This window comes from Onychostoma macrolepis, chromosome 03, assembly GCF_012432095.1.
Source record: "Onychostoma macrolepis isolate SWU-2019 chromosome 03, ASM1243209v1, whole genome shotgun sequence".
Lineage (NCBI taxonomy): Eukaryota > Metazoa > Chordata > Actinopteri > Cypriniformes > Cyprinidae > Onychostoma > Onychostoma macrolepis.
The window spans coordinates 42,446,638-42,467,278 of record NC_081157.1 but is presented as its reverse complement, the minus strand read 5'-3'; the positions used below and the strand labels follow the sequence as shown (position 1 = coordinate 42,467,278).

At 35.5% G+C, this 20,641-nt stretch overlaps 1 long non-coding RNA gene across 1 annotated transcript; it reads right to left on the bottom strand.

Moving 5' to 3' along the window:
* Positions 1-1,507: 1,507 nt before the first annotated feature.
* LOC131537862 (uncharacterized) lies at positions 1,508-13,363 on the bottom strand. The gene is made up of 3 exons (XR_009270412.1): positions 13,238-13,363; positions 3,673-3,805; positions 1,508-2,455 (listed from the first exon to the last, which is right to left on the bottom strand). It is a non-coding gene; the product is annotated as an uncharacterized LOC131537862 (long non-coding RNA).
* Between the last annotated feature and the right edge of the window lie 7,278 nt (positions 13,364-20,641).

The following is a 20,641-nucleotide window of genomic DNA, read 5'->3' as shown; positions in this document are numbered from 1 at the left end:
TCTTGTTGTGCTTAGGGTCATTGTCCTGTTGGAAGGTGAACCTTCTGCCCAGTCTGAGGTTGTGAATGCTCTGGACTGGGTTTTCATTAAGGTTATCTCAATATTTTGGTGCATTGAGCTTTTCTTCTTCTCTGACGAGTCCCTCAGTCCATCACGCTGAAAAACAGCCCCACAGCATGAGACTGCTACCAGCACACTTTACTTTTGGCATGGTACTCTGCAGGTGATGATCAGAGCTGGTTTCCTTCAAACATGATGCTTGGAATTCAGGTTAATCAGACCAGAGAATCTTGTTTCTCAGAGTCTGAGGGTCCTTTAGGTGCTTTTTTGCAAATTCCAAGTGTGTTTTCATGTGTCTTCACCGAGGAGAGGATTGAGTCTGGCCACACTGCCATAAAGCCCAGATCGGTGGGGTGTTGCAGTGATGTTTGTCCTTCTGTAGGTTTCTCCTATCTGCGTATATGATCATGGAGCTCGACTAGAGTGACTATCAGGTTGTTGATCACCACTCTAACCAAAGCCCTTCTCCATCAGTTGCTCAGTTTGGCCAGGAGGCCAGTTCTAGGAAGAGTCCTGGTTGTTCCAAATGTCTTCCATTATGGATAATGAAGGCTACACACTTCTGTGAAACTTCAATGCAGCAGAATTTTTTTTCTGAACTCTTCCCCAGATGTGTGGTTTGATGCAATCCTGTCTCTGAGCTATACAGGCATTTTTAGTTTTAGTTTTTTTTACTTCAGGGCTTGGTCTTTGCACTAATATGCATTCTCAGTTGTTAGACCTTTTATTAAGACATGTATGCCTTTCCAAATCATTCCCATTCCAATTGAATTTGCCACAGGTTAACTTCACTCAAAGTGTGGTAACATTTACAAGCAAAATGAATGCTCCTAAGCTAAATTTCAACTGTCCCAGATAAGGGTATGAATACATATGCAGTGGAATCATTTCAGTTTTTTATCTTTAATAAATTTGCAAAGATGTTAAAAACCGGTTATTTACTTTGTCGTAATGGTGTATATAGTGTAGATTGATGTGCGGAAAAAAATAATTTAAAGCACTTTAACATAAGGCTATAACATAACAAAAAGTGAAAAAAATGAAGGGGTTTGAATTCTTTCACAAGGCACTGTATACACACACACACACACACACACACACACAGACATATATGGCTGTGGCCAAGTGCAATGGATTCTATTTACACTAAATTAAAATAGCAGTATATGTTAATGATATGCTATTTACACTATGTTAAAGTAGCAGGATTTTCTGCTATTTATACTACTTATTGCAAATAGTGGCAATTATCTGCACCTCAGTATTGTAGTACATTATAAAACAGTATGCAATAACGTATTGAGTGTAAATTATAATTCTAATTTAAATTATTAAATGGATGCAACCTCATTGGGATAATAAAGCCCTCCCTACACCTACCCTAACCAATACTTTATTTTCAACTTTTTGATTATTTCCTTCATTTTTATTGAAGCTAAATGCCTTTCCGATGCGATATGAGATTTGAAAAGGGAGAAAAAAAGTTTGGCAAAATGCGGTCTCGAACTCGTGTCGATCACGTCAAAAAGCATGCATTTTACAACATACGCCACTGGAAACACACTCTTATATAAGTCTTTTATAGTATTGACTATCCCAATCACACCTTGGTGGGCAGATTTAGTGTAAATAGCTTCTGCCAATAAGACGGGATATTTGCACTTAGTGTGAATAGACACTCCGTTATACAATATATATAAAAACAAAACACCCTGTTGAAGAACTTTGCAATAAATTTATTTTCATTAGTGTATTTGTGCATCCCGAGCTGAATAGGTTTTATAATCAATAGAGAACAAAACTATAGATTTGATATAAATATGTACTTTTAATAAACACTTTACTAGAAAAAAAATGCTGTATGAATGCAACAGTTGTTTCCTCTGCTGGACAACAGCTGCCACCTTGTGGGGTATTTTGACTTGAGTACTGTGCTGTTACAACAGTTATGTGTCTGACAAAGCAAATTAATAAATATACCTTTGTAACATACAAGATCAAGATGATAAACATTCATCTTTTATTTGTAGACGGTCCCTCAGATGAGCTATGACGTCACGGCACTCCATAGAGGTAAGTGTGTTTATCAGCGTCTTTAAAACGTCGAGTTCTACAGAAAAATGTGTTCTGCTTTGTGCTCATAGTAGTCGGTAATGATAACTGATCTGAAATTAGCCTTTTTTGATGAAGATTAACAAAGTTATTGAACGCAGAAGTCCGAATGTGCGAATATGAAACCAACTTTACCCAAGTCGTCTCGACTCCAATGGACTGCAAGTGCTCTTCCAGGATGTTTTTGTTTACTGCTTAAAGTTGTGGTAGGACTTCCATGATGGCAACATCTAGGAAGGTTCGCTCTGAGTCAGTCATATTTGCACTGAAGACGAAATGGCACCTTCAAACAAAACAGAAAATATATACAGTACATACACTTAACAGAGCAGGGACATGCATCAGGTAACACTTATATTAATGTCAAATTATTTACAGTAAGAAGTGAGCTTTAATTGGACTTTATTTTTCCACAATACTGTGTTTTAGTGGAATGACTTGGTATCCATCAAGAATGTATGATACCAAAGGATAGAAATCGGGCAGGTCATTAATGTTGATACACTGTAACCCAAGACTGTCCTTTGTCACAGAATACAGATGGTATTCTGAGAGGAAGGTGCCTTTGTGGATATCCATCAAAACATACACAGATGTGTCATTATGAATCAAGATGAGTAGAAGTTCACCAAACTCCATATACTAATTTCTGTACACAAGAAACTGTCCTTTTTTATATGCAGTGCCCTTGTACTGAATGTCTGTGGTAACTGTGGTATTGCTTTCTGAAAAGGCTAACTCCCTGACTGCATGTTTAATAGTGTTACTGTAGAGGTTGGGATAAAACGCACAGCTGTCCTTCACTTGCAGTAGTTTACTGCATTCTTGCCCAGCTAAAAGATATGCCTGATACATCTGATGACGCTCTGACAAAGTTTGACAAATGTTTTTGAAGTTTTTCAAGTGTCTGGCACATCTCTTAAAATAACTGTGCTTACTTTCAAACCTAAGCGTCCATAACCTAATCAATGGACCAAATTTCAAGATCAGTGCTGAATAATGGCGCAAATAGTGGTGCTTGGGTTTTAGTTGCACTTCAGGAAACAACATCTTTCTCAACTCCAAATATTCTTAGATCAAAATGTCAAGATATGCTATCTGGGACAAGGAAATGTTCTGAGCACAAATACGATCCACAATGTCTTTTAGCTGGAGAGCTAACTGCCATAGTTCATCCTCATGATTTTGCACTTTGTCACCAATCAAAACTGGCAGCAATCTCAAAAGTTTCCAGTTTTGAATGGCTTACCCTGATAACTTGGCACTGTCCGGGTTGACAGCACATGGCTTTGTGAGTGCTTCGGATCCTTTGTACTTTAACTGTTTGATGTGCCTGTTTAAGAGTGAGTACGTGAACCATTTTTTATTTTTTATAATGTTCTTCAGGTACAGTGTTAGATCATATGACAAGACTTCTTCAAAGAGGTCATGACCTAAACAGGGCGGGAGACCAGGCTGGGATACGTGAAAAGACTCAAGGGCATTAAAGATAGAGTTTACCTTTATCCCTCTGACGCCTTGGATGTTTTCAGCCTGGAGATCAGCAACAGCTGCGTCATACGTCTCTGGGGTGCGTAGAGGACCACAGACATTCGGATCAGCCACAAACTCACTTCTTGTGATTTCACAGTACCTGCAAAAATATTGAGAGCGGCTAAAGTTCTCTGTAAACCCACCTATGCAATGAGAACCCAAGTTATCCCCAGCAATGCAGTAAAGACCCCCTTTTACTGTTTGTCCATCTACATTTATTCCATCTGTCTCCAAGGATTTCAGATCTGCCAACAACTCTGAGAAAACTTTGGCTACTCCAAAACGCTTAAGGTCATCCTCAACACTAAAAACATATTATCAGTATTTGAACGCAAATGAATGGGTAAATTTGCTAATGAAATATAGACTGCAAGAACTTTGTGCTTCTTTTTAGCAGAACCCAGGGGATTCACAATTTCAAATGAATCTTGGTACAAAATCAGTTTGAGGCTTTCAGGGTTTTCACTGAAGAACTGGTGACATTTGAAATTTTGTCCATCATATAAATCTGTAAAAACCTCTACATCAGGATCTCCAAACTGTTGTGACTGTGTATTCCTCCCTAAACGTGACTGTAAAAAGCTCTTCAGAGTTTCTGCTACTGGTATGTAGTAAGCAAATTTTTGTGTCATGTTTTCATCCATTCCCAGTGCCACTTTTTGGGGTTCTGTGTAATTAAACATTTTTGTGAATGTCTGATTTCTAGAGTATGTAGTTCTTAATTGTCCCTGATGACAGGCAGAGAACAAATCTGACTCTTTAATGCAGTCACATATTTTAGAGACTGCTTCATTTGATAGGCTCATGTCATTTTTTAAAAAAGAACTTACTCTAGTTATTGTATATGCTTGACCTAACTCGTGCACATTCTGCATTTCCTCAACAATAGTCTGTATAGTTGAGGCAGGAATTAGCAGCTGTTCTTGCAGTTTAAGGTAAAAGAGACACATGTTTCTGACATAAGACTGACTATCATTCTCTGGCATATCACTGGCTGCACTAGCTGTTGGCATGGCTTCATGTGTGTTTTCTGAATCATCTGTACTGGCAATGACATCTGGGGGCTGAGGGCGAGTTTCCCTGTACATGTTATCGATGTTATCTGGGGAGCATGCTTTATGCTTTCTACACATGTGAGAAGTAAATGACGACTTTTTTGTAAACACGTGTTTACAACCACTTACTGGACATGGCACAGACCTGCCCTCGCCAATATGATCATTTAAGTGAGACACAAGCTCTTTCAGCGTGTGAAAACGGCGGGCACATAATGAAACTGCGCATTTTAAATCCGCAACAACAGCTATAGGAGCAGCTTGCGGTGCATTGTGCACACGATAAAAATGGCCCTTGAAAGCTGAGTAAGTGGTAAATGTTTGACTACAGTTGGCGCCAACACATTTAAAAAGACAACGGGGCTCATTCCTATGCACTTTGCAATGTAGTACATAGCCTCTTAATGTATCCAATTTCTTTTTACAAAAGACACAGGTGATCATTTTTGGGATTTCAAGTGTTTGCCTGTGCTTTTCAGCTGAACCAAGTTATCACGCATTGATCTAGCTAGCTAGTTTACACCATGTGCTTTCAGCACACATTTTCGTTTGGTCTCGAAAAAAGTAGGCTAAACACTGTGAAGCTTACCGTGCAAACTTTTAATTTTCCAATTGAACAGCAGCAGACCCTCTAAAAACTTCTTAAAATTGTAGATAAAAACTTTTGGCTCGCTCGGTGTTGCCAACTAATTTTCAGGGAAAGTTGCTAAAGGAAGGTTGATTTGTTGCTAAAAGTTGCTAAATGACTTTGTAATGTCATTACGTAATCACGGCGCAAAATTGTCACTACATCAAATCTCAGTCAAAAAATATATTTTATATATGTTAATTTAGATTTGTTCGTAAAATAATATAAATGCTAATATAATATTAAAATATAATTATTTTTAAATACAAAATTGAATTATTGTTCAATAATTCAATTAATTAATAAACTTTCAATTATGATGATTAAATTTACACAAATTTTATATTCTTATTAGTTAGTAAACTAAAACTACACATTCTGAACAATTATAGTTTTTATCAGTGTATTAGTAGATATTTAGTGTGCTCCACTCTAAGTAAAGTCTGTAAAATATGGCACAATCTATGTTAATATATAGGAATTTTCCTTATTGATTTTTCACAGGTTTTTTTTACCTGCATTTTAAATTACGTATTGTATTTTGTGTTTTCGAGTGCAGGGTTACAACGGATAATGGATAACGGATAATATCCTGGAAAATTACTATATAATACCTTTTCCATTTTTCTTACAGTGTACTAACTGATCAACAATCGTAGGTACAAGCTAGTAACAAGGTGTATCATAAATGAACAATGATTCAATTATTCAACTATTATTATGATTATTAAATTTAACAATTGCAAACAGCAGCTAACTTAATGTTAAAAGATGTGTGTACTGCTAAGCATCTTTAATTTCCTCTTTTTATGTAATTTAGATGGAAAATGCATGCCTTTTTATTGTTTGAGTCACTTATCAAAAGTTGCTAAAAGTTGCCAAATAAATATAAAAAAATAGCTAAATTTGTTGCTAGGTGCTTTTGGAAGAAAAAGTTGCTAGGGTAGTCTGAAAAGTTGCCAAATTTAGCAACAAAATTGCTAAGTTGGCAACACTGCTCGTTATTGACGTCAGCCGCTGGTGAGCGTCTCCCGCTCCTCACGTCATTATCCAATCAGAGACGAGCTTATCTGCGAACTATGAAATTCAAAATTAGCAGACTCAGTGAGAGAGGACAAGTACAAGTCTGTGGTTAGAGGAGGCACTGGTTGTTTAGCCTGTGATAATGATACAATGCTCAAAACAATGCTGAAATAATTTATAAATATAAATAGAAAACCAGTAGGCTAAGTATAACATTACAATTTAAAGACTAAAAGAAACATAAAGCATACAAGGATTATGGTTAGGACTGAACAGAAGTGTTACTTTGCACAGGCCTCAATAATTTTAATTCCTTATACACATACTCTATAAATAGAGTAGGCTACAAATAAACCATAAAGCGATGTTAGTGAAGGCACTGTTTGGTTGTTTAGCCTGTGATAATGACACAATGCTCAAATTATTACTATTGTTTTATCAATAGGCCTATGTAGAAAACCAGTAGGCTAAGAATTACATTAAAATTTAAAGACTAAAAGAAACATAAGGCATATAAGGATTAGGACTGAACAGTACCTATTACTTTGCATATCAATAAATTTAATTTCTTATACACACTCTACAATATGCTACAAATAGCCTGAATTATAAAAACAATGTTATTATAATTGTAGCCTATATTTTTATATATAAATACAGACGGGCAACCTCTCAGGTTCACAATAAATTTTTTTGTAAAAACATTTTTACTGCCTCAATTTGCATCAATCATGTTAAAAGTACAGCATAAACTTGTATAGTGACTTACTTTAGTTGTATTTTTAAGAACAACTGACTAAAACTTTAGTTTTTACAATATTTGCATGTCAAATGAACAAAGTTGTTTTGTTATGAGTATTACAGTATTTCTCTGTTTTTTTATACCAATCTTTGTAGTTTTAACAAATAAATTTGATTATAAATCGCATATCGATGTTGTAAATATAACAAAACATTCTGTTTAATAGTTTACAAAAGTTTAAAAAAATATATGTTTTTGGATTTAAAATACTTTTCTGTAGGAATTTTACATTGTTTTCCTGTAAATCTCAGTCATTTTTTACAGTGTAGCTGCTGGCCTCAAATCCTATTCTTAAACATTTAATGAGGAAAGCAAAACCATTTCAAGATCAACAGCGTCAGGCGAATTCTGCTAACACTGCACTGATACTAAGAAAGGACTCCAGCAATGTTATGGCCATGGCAGTGTCCCCGCTCTCCCCTCCTGTGACCTCTGACATTACTAACCACCCTTAACAACAGCTATTCTGCTCATTCTGATTGTGTGAAATCATACTCATGTAGCTGCTTTACGATGTGACAGACCTAGAGTATGCAGCAATTCTACATTATTGTCTGTGGAAACGCAACACTGATTAAGCTCCAATCACACACCAAAAAATATATGTCTTTGCTGTTTTCAGAGTACACTGAAAAACAACTGGTTAAGTTTTAATATTTAGAACTATTAATTTGATCAAAAATACAGTAAAAGACAAATACTGTGGAATATTATGACAATTTAAAACAACTTTTTCTATTTTAATATATTTCAAAGTGCAATTTATTTCTGTAATGCAAAGCTGAATTTTGAGCATAATTCCTCCAGTCTTCAGTGTCACATGACCCTTCAGAAATCACTCTAATATGCTGATTTGAAACATTTCTCATTATTAATAGTTGAAAACATTTTTGTTTTTGTTTTTTTGTTTTTTTTAAATTGTGTTACATTTTTTCATAATTTTTGATGTATAGAAAGTTAAAAGGACAGCATTTATTTGAAATAGAAATCTTTTCTAACATAATAAATGTCTTCACTGTCACTTTTGTGTGTGTTAAAATAGAAATAAAGAAGAAAACAGCAGCACTTTTACAAGTGGTCTCAGACTTTGAGACCCACTGTACCCCACTGTACATTTTTGAAAACATCTCCCTGCAGAGACAACCAAACTAGATGAATGCGTCTTCAATGTCAGCACAGGCAAAAAATCTGAGGACATAAGATCTGAGGCTTCCAAGTGGGAAATGTATACCATTAATGCATCTTTATTAAGTAATCATGGTATACATTTCCAGTGCTGAAGGGCAGCATAGGAAGTGATGATCTGCCTTGTGCTAGGCATGCGTCTGAATTGAACGGGCAAACTAATTAAATCCAGAGGTGAGAAACTTCCTCGCCCATGTGCCCCAGTCTCAAGATACCCACGTATCAACGTCATCTCATGGCTTACTGTCCCAGACACGCTTTAGGGGTCCCATACTGGGAAAGCTGAAATTTTGGACATCTTTTAAATGTCACAAAGAGCCGGCGGTCTGGCTTTTACCAGGAAAACATCTCTAAACAATGAATCTGTTGTCAGACCTTCCATTCCCATGCACAACCGAGCCTGGAAAACTCTTTCAGAGTCAAAGAGGAGGTCCAGCGAGCAGTAGCGCAGGCGTCTCTTCCAAGAGCCAGAGTCGGGACATAAATGGAGTTTGGGCTGCTGACAGGTATTAATACGAGACAGAGACTCCAACCTGATCTGTGTGTCTAATGAAGGCCTGCGGTGGGACAGGGGGCGACCTGGCCCCCTGAGATGTCTTGCTCTCTTACTTATGGCATAAGCCTGGCAAGGATGTCGCAAGCTTTGGTAGGGTCTGGCAAAGAGAAGCAGGAGAGTAGTTGATCTGGGCCTAGAGGTTCAAGAGCATGCATTTGATCCTCACACTTCCAAAAAGCAGCAGATGAAGCCATCGGCTCCCTAAAGACAGCCCTCCATCTCACTTGCAGGATAGCAGGTGATCATTTAGCAGAGGCTTGCGTAGTGAGGTTGTCACGATACCAGAATTTCTGTAGTCAATGACCTACAAATGGAATTCAATGGTTCTTGATTCTAGTTTCAATACCACAGCAAAAACTAAAACGGCACACTTGCTACTGAAAAGTTTTGTGACATGTAGTTCATGACCTTTTTCTATTTGAGTAGCTATAGAACTACTGCTTGCCATTGTGTTTCTCAAGTTCAATTGTACAATCTTACTATGACGAGGGCTTGGCTCATGAATATTAATGAGTTTATGGACTGCATGAACAATGAAAGTGAAAAAAACAACATTAGCATGACCAAATAACATAACATTCATGAAAGAGTCTATACTTTCATACACTAGGATTCAAATACTTGGGGCGGTACAATTTTTTAATGTTTTTAAAAAGCAGTTGATCAAAAATACAGAAAAAACAGTAATATTGTGAAATATTATTACAATTTAAAATTACTGTTTATACGTTTTTCAGGATGCTTCAGTGTAACATTATAAATGCCTTTACTGTCACTTTTGATCAATTTCATGCATCCTTGCTGAATAAAAGCAATTTCTTTAACAATCTTACTGACTCCAAAGCTGATAATTGATAATTTTGCTAGCTCCTACTGTATTGTACAACAGCTACATTTCTTGCATCATTAAAACAGATAAAAATAGAACAAGCTGAGAATAAAGTCAACGTTTAGAGAATAAATCTCATAATAGTTTCTATGAGAATAAAATCATGAAGTTTCAAGAATAACGTTACAAAATAAAAGCAGTAATATTTTGACAATAAAGTCAAAATTATGATAATCATGATGATGCTTCTAAAACCATTAAAAATGATATTGTTAGTTAAACCAGACTTATACCAGTACTCGCTAATCTATAGCAAGTACATACTATGGAGTAACTAATGCCTTTTTTAATTTGAACCTACAACCTTAGAATTAGCAGTCCACATCTTTAACTACTCCACCACGGCACCTCAGGTTGGTCTTAAGATATGTTTCTCAAACCTGCCTTTCTCATTTAACCGTAAACGTAGATGTAACTGATCAACTACAGCAAAGTGTTGTTCAAATAATGCATAAAATGTATTATGAAAAAAACAACGTTCACACTGTATATACAGATGCTTATATGCTTGAATGGACACACACATTCACACATGTAAACTAGACCATCTGAGTTCAGCATGTCTGTAAACATAGTCCAGAGAGCCGGATGTCTCTGGAGGTGAATATCTATGCTGAGAGACGGAAGGGGAGACAGAATGTCGGCTCTAATGGCCAGATCAAAGGGAACTCCTGCCACATAGACATCCTGCAGTGACATGAAACAGTCTCAGCCATGCAGTATATCTGAAATTTGAATCTGAATCTCAATGTCTTATCTAAGGGTAGGAAGAGATAGTTCATGTACATAAGTGTCTGGTCAGGAGTTAAAACGTCTAAAAGTGTCTCCAAAAATAAAGCTTGGCCATAAAAGATGAATTCTATATTCATGCACCAAGTTGCTTAGCAAAGGTAAACACCCGACACACTGCCAACATCATCTCCGGACCGTGCTTAAATCACTGTAACATATGCTGCCTGGTATCTTGCTGCTTTAAGGATTTTGTGAATTTATCCATTGAAAACAAAATAAAGCCATTGTACAGTATATCCGAAAAATCAAAAATCCCTAAATACATTTCTTAACTTTACATTATCTGAAGGATTTATCATATCTGGAGGATGTTGTCATGTAAAAATGTAATATGTCATATATATATATATATATATATATATATATATATATATATACAGTTCAGAAGTACTGTTCAAGAATAAATGCAGCCTCAATGAGCAGTCTCATTGTATTTATTTATTCAAAAATACAGTAAAAATGGTAATACAGTAAAATGCTTTTCCATTTTATTATACTTTAAAATAGAATTTATTCCTGTGATGGCAAAGCTGAATTTTCAGCATCATTCTTCAGTCTTCAGTGTCACAGGATCCTTCAGAAATCATTCTAATATGCTGATTTAATTTGGTGCTTAAGTAACACTTTTTATTGTTATAAAAGTTGAAAATGTTTGTGCAGCTTAACATTTTGTGGAAATGGTGATAAATTTGTTCAGGATTCTTCGATGAACAGTAAATTTGAAAACAGAATTTTTTGAAAAGTAAATTTTGGAACTACGCAGAAGTCTGTACTGTCACTTTTGATCAACTGAATGCATCCTTACTAAATAAAAGTTTGGTAACACTTTATTTTAAGGTGTCCTTGTTACACGTTACATGTAATTACTATTATAATAACAATAAATTATGCATAATTACATGTAAGTAACCCTAAACCAAACCCTAATCCTAACCCTAACCATATAGTAAGTGCATGTAGTTAATTAATATTACTCAGTACTTAAATGTATAATTACACTGTAACAAGGACACCTTAAAATAAAATGTAACCAAAAGTTTTCATTTATTTTAAATCTTACGGTCTCATTTGCTTCCAGCTATTTTTAGCTGTACAAAACCGCTCATTTTGCTGCTTGATACATGCAAATTGATGTGTCTTACCATATTATTTAAGTGTATAATCTTAATTATGAACACACTGGGTTGTAACGCAAACAGTTTTACCATTTACTGCTGTTATTTCCCTATAGCGGCTAATGAACCGGAAGACTCGCGCATTACTTCCACGTTTAGGAATAAGGTGGATAGCACTAGAAAGAAAACGACATTCTTGTCTCTTCTCAATCTTTATTTTATCAAGATTCAGACCAGCACAGATTTCTACCCTAAACTATCATTGCACAAATGAAGATCTGATCATTATACGCTGACATGAAAACCTCTGTGATACTAATCAGTCTTTGACCCAGTGTGCTCTCTTCTAAAGTTCCTGATACAAATCAAAGAGTCAGTAATGATGAGTTCTATGGAATGTCAGCCGACACATCTGCCAAAGCCACTATTTCCTCTCACCTCAACTGACTGTGCTCAGTATTTCATAGTATCATTCATGCTAACCTGCGGCACAACCACAAACAAGAAGTGAACCATCATTAAATAAGTGACATGGCACCCCACAAGAAGGGCCGTCATCCGGGGGGACAACAAGAAATGTTGTTTGGGGCCCTGTGATGAAGAGGCGCACTAAGTTCCTCTATGCTACACTGCGAGAAAAGAAAAAAGTGTCTTCAGGATAACAACAACCTGTTTTTCACTGTAGGTACATGCAAAGCATCATATAAGACTGTAGGAACAGCTGAAACTCCTGATAATTGGTTTTAGGCTTTATCTCAGTATATCAGTGGACTTCCCTAACAAAACTCTAACGAAACTAAATGCAAAATTAAGTGCAAGTACATGTACTCCTTCTGTGAACATCATCTTTAAGAGAAGAATAATCAATAAAGCAAGACATAGACAGTTGATCAAAACAGAACCAGGCTGCAGCGATCAGAGAGACTGATGGGTACTGTGACCTCTCCACTGCAATCAGTGCCTCTGCGAATAATAATCAGTATTTCGCCATTAACAATTTTCCATAAAATAATTTTTATATACAAAGTTGATCTTACAACTTGAGTTGTGTACTTCAAGCATTGAAGGTGTAAAAATATCAACACACTGATTGCCTTAAAGAGCACTTATTACAACTAATAAATGGGCTCAGCAGGTGGATTTCTGTGTAAACTATGTTACACTAATCCATACTATAAACAGAATATGTCATAATAATCATAATAACAGAATAATTCGAAAATATTAAAACTGACAAAGCACAAATATACTTCTTAAGTTTTCTAAAAGCAAAAAAGTAGTATCATGACAGGCATAGCTCACGTTTTGGACCAATAGAATATCTGCAAAAACTTATTCAACTATAAAAGCACAACGCAACTATGAAGTTCAAACTTCAATGCCAAGTTATTCAAGACTAACAAGATCAACAATGCTTTAAACCATTCCATTAACATCTGTTGCCAGTACTTTTTTTTTTTTTTTACTTTTTAAAAAATTTATTTGACCTTTCTCAGCCAGAAAAAAGGTTTTCCTTGTATCCTAGGTCCGAAGGTTAGTGTTCGTTCAAATCCACGCCGAAACTTTTGCTGGTCTGGGAGAAAGTCCAGGCTCCGGGCAGCTGTCGCTTACGCGCGGGTGTCTTGCATGAAACCTGAGAAACGCCTCAGGTAGGATCATCACTTCGCCTTAAACTTGTGACACTCTGCCAACTTCCCACAACTCTCACACTCCCGATTATGAAAACGTCATGGTAAATTTCAAATAGTACCCTAGTAATGTTCATGGATAATGCAGTCACGTTCATATACCTTAACATGCTGACAGGAGTGAACAAGTTTGTAATTAAGGCAGTTTTCACGCTTGCGTCACAGCTTACTGTAAGTGGATGTTCAGCATCATCTAGAATTTCAGAACAAATAAAATGAACAACTGTCTCATATATGTATGAAAATTAAAGAGCTATATTGAATTTTTTAAATGTTTACTACTTCACAGGCCATCTGTGCCATGTCAAATGATTGCAACATCACCACGACTTTATGTAGGCTATAGAATATGTATATTTTTACAGATGTTTTTTCCTCTTTATAAACATACTACATTCCTTACACTAACCAGATTATATATACATATATATTAACTTTGTAGAGGAATGCTTCGAGATTTGCCCAAGCTCGACCTCTGTTAAGTGCGGCAATAGCCAATGTTCAACTCTCTACTGGTAGTGTTCTGTTTTCCAACGAATCGTTGATTTTGAAGGAGAGTTTAATTGGTTGAACAGACTGAACGAGTACGCCCCCTTCACTGAATGAGTCTCTGTTTTGAATTTGAACACGACTCAAAGCTTAACTGAGCTACTCGGCCATCTTTCGTTCATAAGTGAACTGAACGAATTCATACACTCTTTTTGGAATCTCTTAGTAAATTTGTAGGCACGCACATTTTAACAAACAAAAACGTTTGTACGTTCATTTGGTCATCATTGAAAGACTTGGCGTTTAACAAATCGGTTGAGTGAATGATTCAGTGAATCATTTATAGTCTACATGAAAAAGTAACCAGTGTTGGGGAAAGTTACTTTTAAATGTAATGCATTACAATATTGCGTTACTCCATTAAAAAGTAGCCTAACTAATTGCATTACTTAATTATTTTTATGGAAAGTAATGCATTATTACTTTTGCGTTACTTTTCGTCACCTGGGCTGGGCTTGCTTTTTTATTTTTTATTTTGATTATTTAATAACAAAACCCAAAAGTTATATTTTTGGCAACTGTAAAGGCCCTTTTACACATAAAGTGAAATTAATAGGCCTCAGGCTGAAGGAAGTGCCTCAACACTTGGGAAAATAAATGGGATAAATGGAAAAAACAAAGTAACTTGCGTTACTTATTTAAAAAAAGTAACTCAGCTATTTTATTGTAAATTTTAAAGTAATGCGTATACTTTACTAAAAAGTAATCTGATTAAGTAACTAGCGTTGCTAGTAATGCATTACCTCAACACTGACTGTAACGATGTATTGTAACATGTAGAAAAATTTAATAAAAGAATCAGTGAATGAATCATTTTGATCAAACTGAGATGAAATCGAAATCCTCACCATGGGTCTTATGCAAAATGTTTACTTTTATGCTGATGATACATGAGGCAACTTTTTTTTGAGCAATGTTGCTTGGGCACTTTTCCATTGAGAATGGGTAACAAATTTCTATCTGGATATTTTAGATCATTCATGGGCCCTGAGTCTCACCTGGATGCCCGTTGATGGCAACATTTCCCAAAGTTGCCCAGCCCAGTGTATCATCAGTCAGTTTCTGAATGCTGAATGCTGACCATATACTGATGTGAAGAGAACCTAATATGTTAATAAAAATATGCGGGCTATTATTAAACATATATACAGGCTTTATAGGATTTGTCTTTCAGTGAACTGAAGTGTTCTATTCACTTGCGTCAAGTGGCTCTTAGAAAGCACATTTTGATTTAGTTCGCAGTGTTCTATGATGAACTGTATTAAGTCATGTTTTTGAATATCTGAAGATGAAAACAGGAAATAGACTGAATAGACTACATTCATGCATATGACCAGATCCACTGTTCTCTCTCTTCATTTGGTCTTGTGTGTGTATTTCCAGAGGATTTTTGGAAGAGGATAAATCTGGCCCAGGATTTTGCAGATAGAAACAGGCTTTGTGGAAGAATAAGCAACATCATACACAACAATACTGCATTCAGAGTTGTAATTCACAATGAAAACACAGTAATGGACTAGAGACACCAAGTAGTCTGTGACATGATGGATTGCTATCCAGCATTAATTTAATATTACTTGAGAGGTCAAACACAAGTCAGCGTTATTTTCCTGTGATGCAATGGTAGATATAATATAATATAATATAATATAATATAATATAATATAATATAATATAATATAATATAATATAATATAATACTTAATGTTTTAAAATTAACCCAGTGTTCTGAATGGTGTGACTGATAATGCATGCAAAGGAAACTGGAATAGTTCTTTAAATGTGTACATTGAGGCATGACTAACAGACTTGAGCTTGAACTCCTTTTCCAGACAGAAGTTATCAATCCACCTGTCTAAACACCTGTCACTTCATCTCATTCTGGCAGCCCAATGGCTCAACCTACTGGTCATTTGTAGTAATACACTAATTTGAGCATCAAAACATTAAAGACTAAAAAGATCGAGCTGGTTTAAACGTTACTTTGACATCCTTTTCATTTATTTTGTGTTAATAGGAAATACACTGAACTGGATATAACAGAGCAGCATCTTATCCACTCACTGTCTCGAAACAGCCCATAGCCTATTTTAAAAAAAATAATAATGATGATAATAACATGTCTAGAAAAATATCGATAGATAGAGACAGAGATAGAGAATACAGAGCTTGTTAAATTCATGTAAATTGCAGCATTCATCTTCAATTCTCTAATAACATTTGCCCATTTGAATAATCAACAGCAAATCAGTGTCAGCAGCAGTTAATTAATGCTGCCCTCATGTGGAGCATAAACAGAAAGACTGTAGATAAATTAGCAATTTTGAAGATAAGAGAATCATGTCTGCAAATAATGAAATTTGATTCAGAAGTCCAGATTTGTCATAGATAATTTTTTAAATTGTATGAATGCTATTCTATTCTATTCTATGTTGGAGTAGCCTATTTCAATGGAATAGTTTACCCAAAAATGAAAATTTGCAGAAATTGTACTCAACTTCAGGCTATCCATGATGTAGATGAGTTTGTTTGTTAATTTTGGGGTAGATTTGTAGAAATATAGCATTGGATCCTCTGCAGTTACAGATAAAACATCACATTAATCCACAAGTAATCCATACAACTCCAGTCCATCAATTAATGGCTTGTAAAGTGAAAAGCTGTGTGTTTGTAAGGAACAAATCATTAGGGCATTTTAATGACCATTGCTTCTTACCAATCTACAGTGGATTACTTACATCACTTCTGATGTTTTTATCAGCTGTTTGGACTCTCATTCTGACGGCAACCATTCACCGCATCCACTGATGAACAATTGATGTAATGCTAACTTTCTCCAAATCTGTTAGGAAAAAACAAACTCATCTACATCTTGGATGGAATGTGGGTGAGTAAAAGCAATTTTTCATTTTTGGATAAACTATTCCTTTAACTATAACTTTATTATTGTTAACTATTGCTGCTTCTAGGTAAATCACTCATCACAAAATTTATCTCTAAGACAACAATAGTTTATTGAGTTACTCATCATGGCATGATATACAATCAACGCATCAGGCTGCTTGAGTTATATAAAGTTCTCAACAGACCTTGCAATCTATGAATACATACATCCTGGAAACACATCTCTCCTCCCAAGCTGTCAGTGAGAGTTCATGTAGGCGTAACAAAATGAAACCAGACACTCCCAAAAGCCCTGCCTCTCTGTGTCTGGAGATGGACGTCCCACAGAGGGAGACCTAGAAAGAGGAGATGAAATCACAGCAACAGAAGGGCCACGGAGAAGGATCCACAGCACTGTCCAGATGCAAGCAGATACTGCATGAGTTATAGGAGTTTACATCACCTCTGTTGTTATGTGATTCACTAAAGGCTTCTGGGATTTACACCAGAGCTGAAGTCACAGATGCAGCATCGAACGGGAATATATTATAGATTGAAAATCTGGAAGATGAGGTTCAAACTGAGCTGCAGGTCAGGTTACTGAATTTTCTTTGGCATTATATGCATGCAGATGCAAACTAATAAAATATACATTAATGGATATTTTAAAGTTTTAATAAAGCATATAGTTATCCTGAAATTAACATTCTGTCATCCTTTAGTCCCTGGTGGTGGATGAGGAGATCCCCCTCACAATGTAAAGCACTTTAAGTCCCTAGAAAAGCGCTAAATAAATGTAATGAATTATTAATTATGAATTTTTATAATTATTTAATCACCATCATTTTATTCCAAACTCATATGACTTTTTTTGTCACATGGGGCAAATGAGGTTTGAGAGCAGATTCTCAGTGGATAATACCTTAAATGTCAGTCCAATCCTCACACAAAGCCTTCAATACATACCTTCAAATTAAATGACTTGGAATATACAGTAATGTACACTGAAAAAAAAATATTGCTGTAGAAACAATTTTCACAGCAAGTAACACATTGAATTTAACATGAAATTTAGAAGTGTAAAGACTGAAATGGTATTGTCTTTTTTTACACAGTATACACAATATTGGGCCACTTTTATGGTACATCTGGTGTGTTTTTCTGTCCTTTTATTAGCTTTATAGTCCCTGGTCACTGTATACTTTTGTTGTATGGAAAAAAAAGCATCACTAACATTCCTCAAAATATCTTCTTTCAAGTTTCATGGATGAAAAAGTCATAAGATAAGAAGTCATAAGAAAGAGAGATAGAGCTGTGTGTCATCAGCGTAGCAATGGTATGAGAATCCATGTGCCTGGATGATGGGACCCAGTGATGTAGTGTATGTGGAGAAGAGGAGGGGTCCAAGTACTGATCCCTGAGGAACCCCAGTGACCAGTTGATGTGCTTTGGATACCTCCCCTCCCCAGGCCACCCTGAAAGACCTACCAGTGAGATAGGATTCAAACCAGCGAAGTGGAATTCCAGCGACGCCCAGTGATGAGAGGGTGGAGAGGAGTATCTGATGATTGACAGTGTCAAACGCGGCAGATAGATCCAGCAGAATGAGGACTGATGATTTGGAATGGGCTTTTTCAATTCGCAGGGCTTCAGTGACCGAGAGAAGCGCAGTCTCAGTTGAATGGCCCCTCCTGAAACCTGACTGTTTAGCATCCAGTTTGTTGTTCTGTGAAAGAAACAGTGAGACTTGGTTGAAGACAACTCGTTCAAGTGTTTTCGCTATGAACGGAAGGAGAGAGACAGGTCTGTAGTTTTCTATAAGAGAAGTGTTTAATGTAGGTTTTTTGAGCAGTGGGGTTACCCGAGCCTGCTTAAACGTAGTGGGGAAAATGCCTGTGAGGAGGGATGTGTTGATGATGTGTGTGAGTGCAGGTAAGAGTGTGGGTGAAATTGCTTGGAGAAGATGTGAGGGGATTGGGTCAAGAGGACATGTTGTAGGATGGTTGGAGAGGAGAAGCTTGGATACTTCAGCTTCAGTGAGTGGACAGAAAGAAAAGATGGGAGTTTTAGCAGTGGATGTGGTAGGTTGAGGGTCCTGTGTGCGTGGAGGTGAGAACTGACCACAAACTTCAGCAGATTTTTGAGTTTTCTCAACTTGTTGTTTTAAGTTGATACAACAAAAAGTTTGAAAAGTTTAAGAAGTTTAAAAAGTTTTAAGTTTGATGGTTTTCAGTATGAAATAGTTTGAAGTTTAAAGTAGTTTTACAAATTTAAGGCAATACAGTCTGACATAGATAGATAGATAGATAGATAGATAGATAGATAGATAGATAGATAGATAGATAGATAGATAGATAGATAGATAGATAGATAGATAGATAGATAGATAGATAGATAGATAGATAGATAGATAGATAGAGTCAGATGATAGATAGATAGATAGATAGAGTCAGATGATAGATAGATAGATAGAGTCAGATGATAGATAGATAGATAGATAGAGTCAGATGATAGATAGATAGATAGATAGATAGATAGATAGATAGATAGATAGATAGATAGATAGATAGATAGATAGATAGATAGATAGATAGATAGATAGATAGATAGATAGATAGATAGATAGATAGATAGATAGATAGATAGAGTCAGATGATAGATAGATAGATAGATAGATAGAGTCAGATGATAGATAGATAGATAGATAGATAGAGTCAGATGATAGATAGATAGAGTCAGATGATAGATAGATAGATAGATAGATAGAGTCAGATGATAGATAGATAGATAGATAAGAAACATTAGATAGATGAGTTTGAATGGATTAGAAATAGTATTGTGACCAGTATGACCCCAATCAACTTTCTTTAGTTAAAAAATGTTTCTCTTCATCTCAGTGGAATAAGATTTTATGACTTTTCAACATTTTCTATCTGTATTCACATAAAAAATAATTCACATTTTTACTAATATGATCTTTGAAAATGAATGGGAAATACGAAAAAATCTATATATTTTTTTTTAATTTGTCAAAAAATAATAATAAATCCAGCATAGGTCTGAAAATTTTCACACAGAAATGAAAGCCTGGTACTAGATCACAAATGCAATGTAGAAAAGACGTGTGCACACACATGTGACTGCAACAAAGAGCATTTTTATAAAAATTGGCAAATAAAATCAATAAATTCTGCATAAATCTGAAAATGTCCACACAACAAAATTAAAGCCTGATACTAGAGCACAAATGCAATGTGGAACGAGCATACTCACTCACGTACGTACACACACACTCTCTTACACACATACCCACCATTCATATCTGCTTATTGCAGTTGTTGTTTAGTTTAGTTTTTTTTTTTCCGTTTTGATTTTATTTACATTTATGTAAAAAAAATAATTAATTTTATTTTACTTTTTGGATTGAAATAAATAAGTACCTGCAATCAAGTTTTAGTGACAACTTGTGTGGCATTTCTGCAAATATATGTGGCATTATTGCAAAAGCGAGCACTTATACTGTTTTTAATGTATTTTATAATGTTTAAATATATAATTACAAAATATATATCATAAAAGTTGTGTATTTTATAATGTTTAAATATATAATTACCAAATATATATCAGAAAAGTTGTGAGAGGAGCAGTTGACCACTTCCAGAAAAATGAATGGCTCTCTATGGGCCTCTGCTGGATATATATGGTCATTACACTATTCTTTCAAAACTGTGATTTCTACAAGTTTTTCTCTAACCACCAGATGGCAGTATT